Source organism: Solanum pennellii, chromosome 7, assembly GCF_001406875.1.
Source record: "Solanum pennellii chromosome 7, SPENNV200".
Lineage (NCBI taxonomy): Eukaryota > Viridiplantae > Streptophyta > Magnoliopsida > Solanales > Solanaceae > Solanum > Solanum pennellii.
The window spans coordinates 27,368,361-27,377,496 of record NC_028643.1 but is presented as its reverse complement, the minus strand read 5'-3'; the positions used below and the strand labels follow the sequence as shown (position 1 = coordinate 27,377,496).

At 31.9% G+C, this 9,136-nt stretch overlaps 1 long non-coding RNA gene across 1 annotated transcript; it reads left to right on the top strand.

The window, feature by feature from the left end:
• The first annotated feature begins 4,740 nt into the window (after positions 1-4,740).
• On the top strand, positions 4,741-8,717 carry LOC114078078. Its single transcript, XR_003579596.1, has 3 exons — positions 4,741-4,858; positions 5,255-5,429; positions 8,426-8,717. It is a non-coding gene; the product is annotated as an uncharacterized LOC114078078 (long non-coding RNA).
• The last annotated feature ends 419 nt before the right edge of the window (positions 8,718-9,136 follow it).

The window sequence follows — 9,136 nt, the reverse complement described above, 5'->3', positions numbered from 1 at the left end:
GTAAAGTCTTAAATGTTGTACTTATGTATTATGTTTTAAGGTCCGTGTCCCTGATGTACTTTAATGTTGTTGAGTCTGAGATGACAAAGAAACTTAAGGTCTAAGTATGTAATATGATATTCTATATATATATATATATATATATATATATGAATTAATGTTCTAGCATATGATGTGCTAAGAAAGTGTTAAATTTTCGGCTAAATTTACCTATGACAATGCAATAACTATGGGCTTGTATAAGACCTCCGAGAGGTCAAGTACGTCATGTTACTTCTAAGGGGTGCTCCCTGCATGTGACACTGCATTAACACACAACCCAAACTAACTCTAGACATATCACAATAGACCACAAAGCTTTGAGTACTTTCTGGTAATGTTAAAACTAGGGCAATAGTCAACCTCTTTTTCAATTCTCGAAAGCTTTTTTCACAAGCTTCAGACCATTGGAACTTCAATATTTTCTAAGTCAACTTGTTCAAATGGTATGAATAAATGTGAATCCCTCTACGAACCTTCTATAATATCCAGCCAAACCCAAGAATCTCCTAATATCAGTTGGAGACATGGGCCTACGCCAATTCTGCACTTCCTTAATTTTCTAAAGTATCAACTTTAATTCCTTCTCCAAACACAATGTGGCCTAAGAATTCCACTAAAGCCAAAACTTAAACTTAACGACCTTGTCATATGATCGGTGATATCATCAAAGACACAACTTCCAATACAAGTGTCGACGATCATACCGTAGTATAGTAATCCAACCAAGGGTTAGGGTCATTTCACTGGGAAGTGATTGTGAGAATTAGTAGAAAAATATAATTACACTTTAACTACTTGTAGCTAAATACATTATTGGATAAAAAAACATTATATATTAAAGATGGAGTGAATCCAGCGTCAAATATCAATTGGGAGGTGGGGGATTGTCACAAGTAGTAAAATTAATGAAAATAACGTGAGTACTAAATTAAGAAAGAGGGAATTTTTGGGGTATGATTGGGAATACGGGTTATGCTAAATTGTTGGGTACATGCTTTCGATAGGAGATTTATAGAATAATTGTGACTAGGCTAAACTTTAAGGAAGATAAGATCTCTCTCGAGCAACTTACCTCGTTTCAATTGGATTCCTCTTGGACACCCATTTGCCGCATGAAGACCAGCCTATGCCTTAACCCACTAACTCTCTCAAGCTGAGTGTCTAGGAATGAGACTAGGGCTCAATCTCTCGATATGAGCCTCATGTCGACCCACTCCAACCGACCATCAATTTAGTAGTCTTAGTTTGATGACTTCTCTCTCGAGCAAAATGAAAACACATAAATAAACTTGTACTTGCAACTGCAAATTCATTATATTCATCCACAACTGCTAAAAACATCACAATTAAACTACAATTAATCTATCAGCTTGCAAGACCAACAACAGTCTTAACCCATATTTGCTAAATCACACCCCAAGAATTGGGGGTTTTATCCACACGTGAAAAAATAGAAATATATGCCTAAATGAGCATGAATTCAAATGGGTATGAAGATTTAAGTCTTGTTATAGGCCAAGAATGAAGAATCCAAGAGATCCGAGTCCAAATTCTTGGAGATAAAACCCTTTTAGTCTTCAGGTTCTTCTCCAAAATCCCTCTCAAACTTGGAGCTCAAAAACTGATAAAAATATCTACAAATTTACTAAAAGTCTGATAATAATCGATACTAAGCTAAAACACACTACAAGTACTTGTAGTTTTCACAAGTTTATGTTGCGGCAAATAATTCAGCGTAGTAAATAGGAATCGCCAAACAATTTGGTGATTCGCCCTCTGGTAACTTCATCGTCGTTTTGCATTTAATCCAAGCATTTTCGTGTTTTGTATCAAAGGGCAATAAAGTACAATTTTGCGGAACTACTCGGTGATGCACCGACTTCTCCTTTTCTTTGGCGAATTGATCCTTTCCTTCAAGTTTCAAATTACTAGAACAAAAAGGTGATATGCAAACCTATCAGAGAGTCTCCGAGTGGATCAGCGGTCCTCAGGCCTTCATTTCTTCGTTCTTTTCATCCTTTTTGATCCTTTTTGCTAAGCAGTGTACATATTTTACCTCAAACTCAAAATACCTAAAACTCAAGGTTGTTCATCAGTAATTGAGACCAAACAACCATTTAATGACACTATTTCTATCAAAATATAGCCCTAAATGAGACCAATTTATGAACTCATCAACAACCCCAACTTAAACTTTTGCTTGTCCTCAAGTAAAACTCAAGTTCAGCAGTTCAAAAAGGATGTCTCAAATAGTACTACGCAAGATTCAATCATGAATGTATACAACAAGATCAATTTACTTATGCAAGGATCAATTGTGTACTCAAAGTTTCAAATTGTGACACACCATTACCAAAGATTCTCAATCTCGCAATACTTGCTTCAAATGCAAGTTCAAGTTCAACAAAAGCATTTGAATGCCCTAAAAATGATGATTCAGTTCTCACACACATGGTGCATAATAATTTAAGGATCGAGAATCAATTGTTAAATGCATTCAACACCATCTCTTGGTCAAAAAAATATTTCATAAATTTTATTGAGAATTGCATAGGATATTGTTAAGTCTATTCGTTGAATGGTAAGGATGAACTGGTAGAAACATCTAGGCAATATGAGACTGAATTTGAAATTCATTGTCAAGATTAGAAGTGGTAGATGTGGAGATATGAATCTTTTCTTGCCAAAATATATATGAAAATCGAATCACCCATCAAATTACTACACATACTCACCTCAATTTAATTAAATTGTTGACAGAAAAAAAATCAAACTTTGAAGGAAATGTACAATGTCTTACTTATAAGTTCATCTTTACCACAAAATTTGTGGAGGAGATACTATCATTATAGCTAAAGAGAACAAGAAAAAAATAGTTTGTTCAGAAAGAGAGAAACAAAACATTTTGCTTGTTAATTAAGGGAGCAATAAATAAAAAACTTCTATTTGTTAAGAAAGGGAGCACCAAAAAGTTTTGTTTTTTCCAAATTTAGTGTATGTATATATAAGAAATAACTCTTGAATTATAGTGATCTAACAATTTCCAATACTGTTCCATATGAGAAATGGAAATGAAGGAACGATTCCCAAAAAGATCAAACTAGGGCCTAACGTTGTGTAATGTTTGTTCATTGGATGTGCTAAAAATATTAAATTACGTTGATTTATGATTCATAAATTCAAACTGTTGAATAGTCTATTAAAGGGTCTAAACGACCTTGGAATGAACCAAAGGAGAATGTACATAACAAAGAAATTCAGAGGCGTAGTAAATGTCAAAGGACATTTACTTCCTTTGTGTTTGATTTTGTAACGTTTCTTCTTGAAAATGAGTCTCATATTTTTTAAGAAGTTATTTCTTCTATGGACTCATCCCTTTATGGAAAGAGGTTGTCAATAGTAAGTTATGTTCAATCTTGAGCAACCATACATGGGAGTTGATTGATCTTCTTTCAGGAATTAAACCTTTGGGTTGAAAGTGGATCTACAAAAGGAAAAAAAATGATGGAACTATCGACAAAAACAAAGCAAGACTTGTTGTCATAGGCTTTAGAAAATAAGAAGGTGTTGATTTTATTTTGACACAAAATACTCACTAACTAGGATTACATCAATTCGGATGTTAATTGTGCTAGTTTTGAGATATGACCTTCAAATTCGTCAATGCATGTGAAAAACAACATTCTTAAATGAATAATTGGAGGAAGAAATTCACACGGAACAACTCAATGACTTTGTGGTTCTTGATAAACAAAAAAAAAAGTGTGTAAACTTATTAAGTCACTGTATGGATTACAAACAAACACCCAAATAGTGACATGCGATGTTTGTACAAACTATATTGGCAAATGAATTCAAGATTAATGAATGTGATAAATGTTCTTATAATAAAGACGCTCGAAATCACAAGGTCGTTGTTTGTTTTTATGTTCATGACATGTTGATCATCAAAAGCGACATTTTTCACATAAATTCTACTAAATATATGTTAGAGTAATTTCGATATGAAATACATTATGTGATTGAAAAGGTACTTTTCAAGCTCAAGTATTCGAATTTCAATATAGTCAAGACTACAATAAATGTGAGTTTTGTACTTCAAAAGAATGAATGAGAAAGTGACTCACAATTACATCGTACTAGAGTATTGCGAAGTACTTATATATATATATATATATATATATATATCTGTGTGTGTGTGTGTGTGTGTGTGTGTGTGTGTGTGTATGTATATGTATATGTGTATGTATGTATAATGAATTGTACATGATTAGATATAACATGTGTCATTTGTAAACTGAGTCGATTCACGGAAATCTCAATCAAACTTATTCGGTGACAATGAATTTTTAAAGAGTATTTAATACATCTTGAAAACTATGATTTGCATTGTAACTAATATTCAACAGTGTTAGAAGAATATAAAGATGCAAATTGAACCACCATGTCAAATGAAGTAAAATCCACGAGTGGATATGTATTTACTCTTGGTGGAGGAGCAGACTTTTGAAAATTCTCCAAACAGAAATGTATCGCTCGCTCACTCTACTATACATCTAAGTTTATCACTCTAGATAAGGCTGGTGAAAAAGTAGAATGACTCCGAAATTTCTTGAAAGACTTCTGTCCCAAACCTTTAGCAACAATATGCATACACTGCGAGAGTTTTATTTTGGAATTGTTAGGGCATGGAGCATGGTGTATACCACTTCCCGCTCGCATTTTTTGGTCATGCTAGTCACAATAAAGAGAACTGGCAATGATAGTTGATCTTGTAGGTCCCACTTATAAGTTTGAGTTATCGACAATTGGCAAGGTATGGCTAAATCTCTATGGGCTTATCTTTCAGAAAATTTTTTGTTGAAGATATTATCAACATTTTGTAGGTCAAAAATAATTGCTATGGTTCCTAGTTTACCTTTATGAAGATTACAGGGAAAGTAATACTAAGCTTACAATTGCAGCTTCTAAAGCTTGTGTATGAACAAATTGATTAGCACATCATTATAGATAGATATAGCATCTTATATTATTGTGCTCTACAAAAAAATCTTTCTTTCTTGTTGGGACAATGAGGAGAGAGCTTAGATTTTCTGAATGCTATCAGTATCTTATATGTATGATAATGACTATAGCATCTGAGTGTGGCTCTATCTATCTGTGATTTATCTAAAAAAATTATCTCATTTATTCTTTAAAAATCATGTTGTAGCCAAGATCAGCCCTCTGATTCGTTTATGTGATTTCACTAGACGAGAAGGAGCAGGATCAAGTCAAGAGGATACTATCAGTGAAAGAAATAATGAAAGGTGAAAGGTCGAATCCTATATGGAGTTTGTACTTCAAAATACAAGGATGAAGCTTTGGATTTAGGATACTTCTTTAAGGTAGTTTCATTTTGACTACTTTGTTCATTTTGCTTTGACCAAACTTTTATTGGCTTGCAGATGTCCATTCTTTTATGCTTTTCTTGTCTATGAAGAGGTTTGTCACTATTTTATATCATTTGGTATTTAGTTATACACCAGATGAAATGATCTCCTTCTTAGATACATAAAAAGTAGTCTATTGCTCTTAAAAGGAGAGCACAAGAAATATATTTCATAGGCTGAGTAAGTGAAGTGAAAGAAACTCACTAAAATCAATGTGTGATAAGACTAAATAACTAACTAAATGATGATCTTCCCACAATTTAAAGAGGACAAAAAAGTATCGGAACAGGTCATTCTACTCTTTTCCTTAATGAGTAATATTGTTCAAACCCAAAAAACATATAATGTAATCCATGATGCAAAAAGTACTTGAATGTAGTTTCAACCAACTCTCTTGCTATTTGTTGGAGTAAATTTAAGTAGGGAAGATGAACCGATGGAGGTGTTAACTGCCAACGTTTTTATGATGCCTTAATAGTAGCCTGGATTTGTTCCAAAGTTCTTCTTTTTGTCTTAGGTACCATCTTGATAACAACATAAATTGGTATTGCATTGACTATAGCATACAGAATGAAACTACTTGCAAATAGTGAAACTAATGATGAGAGTTGAAAATTTTGATTGGATTTCTCATTTTTTTTCTTTACTTTAGAAATGAAATTTGCGACGACTTCTTACCAAAAAAACTTTAGGTCATTTGAAAGTTGAAAATATAGGAGCACCACACTCATACCCCAAACTATTCACTAGATACTTATAGGATATATATGCACGAAAGACAATTCTTAGAACCCTCGATACTAGATTAAGGAATATGATAGGTGAAAATCTAATACCTTGTGAATCTCTCTTGTGAAGGAACTTGAAAATGTAGTAGTGGTCTAAATATAACCCATTAAACTAACGATTCAGAAAGTAGAAACTATTAAGTGAAGAAATTTTCGAATAATATCTATAACTAATCAAATAACTATCTAACTTATTAAGGTATCTTGCTTCTTAATTAGTACTATGTATTAGTTGTTGCAAATTTATTATTTACTTTTATAAGGTAAATTGATAACTTTCTAATAACATGGTAACTTTCTTAAATAACTATAGCTCAATTATTAAACTTGTAATTATTCATGTGTAGTGAAAAAGTTTGAATTTTTTATATTGATCTCTTCAATGAAAAGAAGAGTCTAAGTGGAAGTTGGTGTCTCGAAGACAATCACCTCAATTTTATTCCACAAAACAGGTCAGTGTCATCTTTTTTCCCTCTTGAAATTCGAGAAATGCAAGTGTATTTATGCTCCTATAAAGAATATGAAAATTTGTTAATTGTCATTCATGTGTGATTGAGAGTAAGATGATATGATTCAAATACTCACAAAGATATTAATGTCGATGTTGATCAAATCGTCAGTGTTTTTCATTAAGTAATATGTGATTAACATCCATGTCTAAATTGATTAGTTTTAAGGAAATTGTGGTTTGATGCATCGTTTTTGTATGGTTATGTGGTTTCATTTATGTTACACACTTAGAGGTCATTATTTCAGAAAAATGATGTGCTCTTGTTACTTATTTTTTTAGAAAAGATTTAAAGTCATAAAATGAGTTTATAGTGAGCTCTTGAGCTTTACAATCTTAATGTTATGAACCCCAAGAATCAATAATTTTAAATGAAATTCATCATTTAATAAATATGAGATTGTTCATGATTGAGTTCAATAAATCTCTCTGTCTTTTATATTTCGAACTTCATACTTAAAATTTCATTTCTTTACTTCAAAAGGCAGCATATGCCTATATTTAATCAAACTATGAAATCATCTAGATTTGTATTTTTTTAAATGTTGTCTAACCTCCGATGAATTGTTTTGATCTTGTTTGAAAATTTTGTGATATCCATATTGTACATCAAGAACACTTGAGTGCACGAATTCAAAGTCTTGGAGAAAAAAAACAGTTTTAACTTTTAAAATTGTCAATTGTTGCATTTAGCCATGGTTCAAAGTTTGAGTTCTCTAGTATTTCAAGATATATATGTTGGCAAGTTTATTTGTGTTTCCTACTCCATCTAAATGACAATATTTATACTAATGAAGTTAATGTCTCGGTTAAGTCTTGAAAAAACTTAAAACATGAATTTGTCCTTTGATTTATATTAGGAGATAGCATAAGCCTTGATAAATCTTAACACTGACTTGCATACTTTATCATTGTTTTAGAACTGTTTTAACTTCCTTATTGTGCATATCACTGTTTGTTGTAAATGCCTTATTAGTTGAAGTTCAATTATAAAGAATGTAGTTGGAAAAATTACTTCTTAGAGTTGATTAATCTGATCCACCTATGTGTAGTCCATGTACAACTATATACAAAAGCCCTTAGATATTTGGCATCTCATTTAAAGAGGGTCAAATGAGTGTCAAAAATCAATACAGTCAAGTATTTCTTTAGAATTAAACACCAATTTGCACTTGTTCTGGCAAAGGTCAAATTAGACCTTGAGTATTTGTTTGCGAATGAGCTAACTCGTGCGGTGAATCAGTTTTACTCTCCATCCAGCGAAGGATGGTTCAGTCAACCTGAATTTTAATATAATATATACCTTCTATATTTCATCCTCATAATTTTCATTTAGAAATAAGCATATTGAAGTCCATTTAATAAAGTAGTACAAATCTATAATCTATTTGAAGTGGCATCACTTATAATTTTCTCCCCACCTAAATCATTCGTATTGGTGCAGTATAACTCTTGTATATATAACTTCACATAAGATTCTTTTAGTATAAAATATGCCTACAAAAATGGTACACCTGGCGGTCTTGAACTAGCTGGAATAATTTTTCTTTTAGTTGAGTGTTCACCATTCACTTCAGGTTATAAATTACTATATTTGTTTTTAAATTTCAAGTGTTGAACACATGTTTTATTATAAAAACTTATTGTTTGTGCAGATTCTTTTTTAGATGGCCAAAAATTATGTGTTGTGGAATTAGAAAAGGCCTCGACCACAGGAGATCAACGAGCAAGCAGAAATTAAGTGCAAGTATAATTATCTTGACACTTTTAATAGTAAATAGAAATGTAAAGATAATTCATGGATAGAAGGACTGTATAAATAGAGAAGCTACACACATAGAGGATTTAGCAGGCTTGTTGGAAGAGCTAGTTTTTTGTTGCTTAAATTGTAACTCTTTTGATTGTTGTTTTAAATATTGTGTTTGTTGGACCAAAAAATTATTGCTTTACGAGGTTTATAAATTTTGATTTTTTGTATCTCTATTTTGTAGACAAATAATTAGTCAATTAAATTAATATAATTTGCTATATTGAACCATTGTAATATGCCATTTTACTGTAGCAATAGTCTACCAAACTGTTGTAAATGGTTCAAATATCCATTGCAATATGCAAGTTGAACCGTTGCTATACCTTCAAAATCGTTCCCTAAAATGTCATTACAACACATTAGAAACCATTACATTTGGCTAAATATTTGTTGCTATAGATTGTCCTATGGAATCGAATTCATATACGTTGCAATAGAGAATCTATGGCAATAATTTACCGATCGTTGTACAAAACCGTTATAATAGATCTATCGTAACGCAATGAAATGGACGATCCCTAAATCGTTGCCATAGATCTATTGCAACTGTTATCTT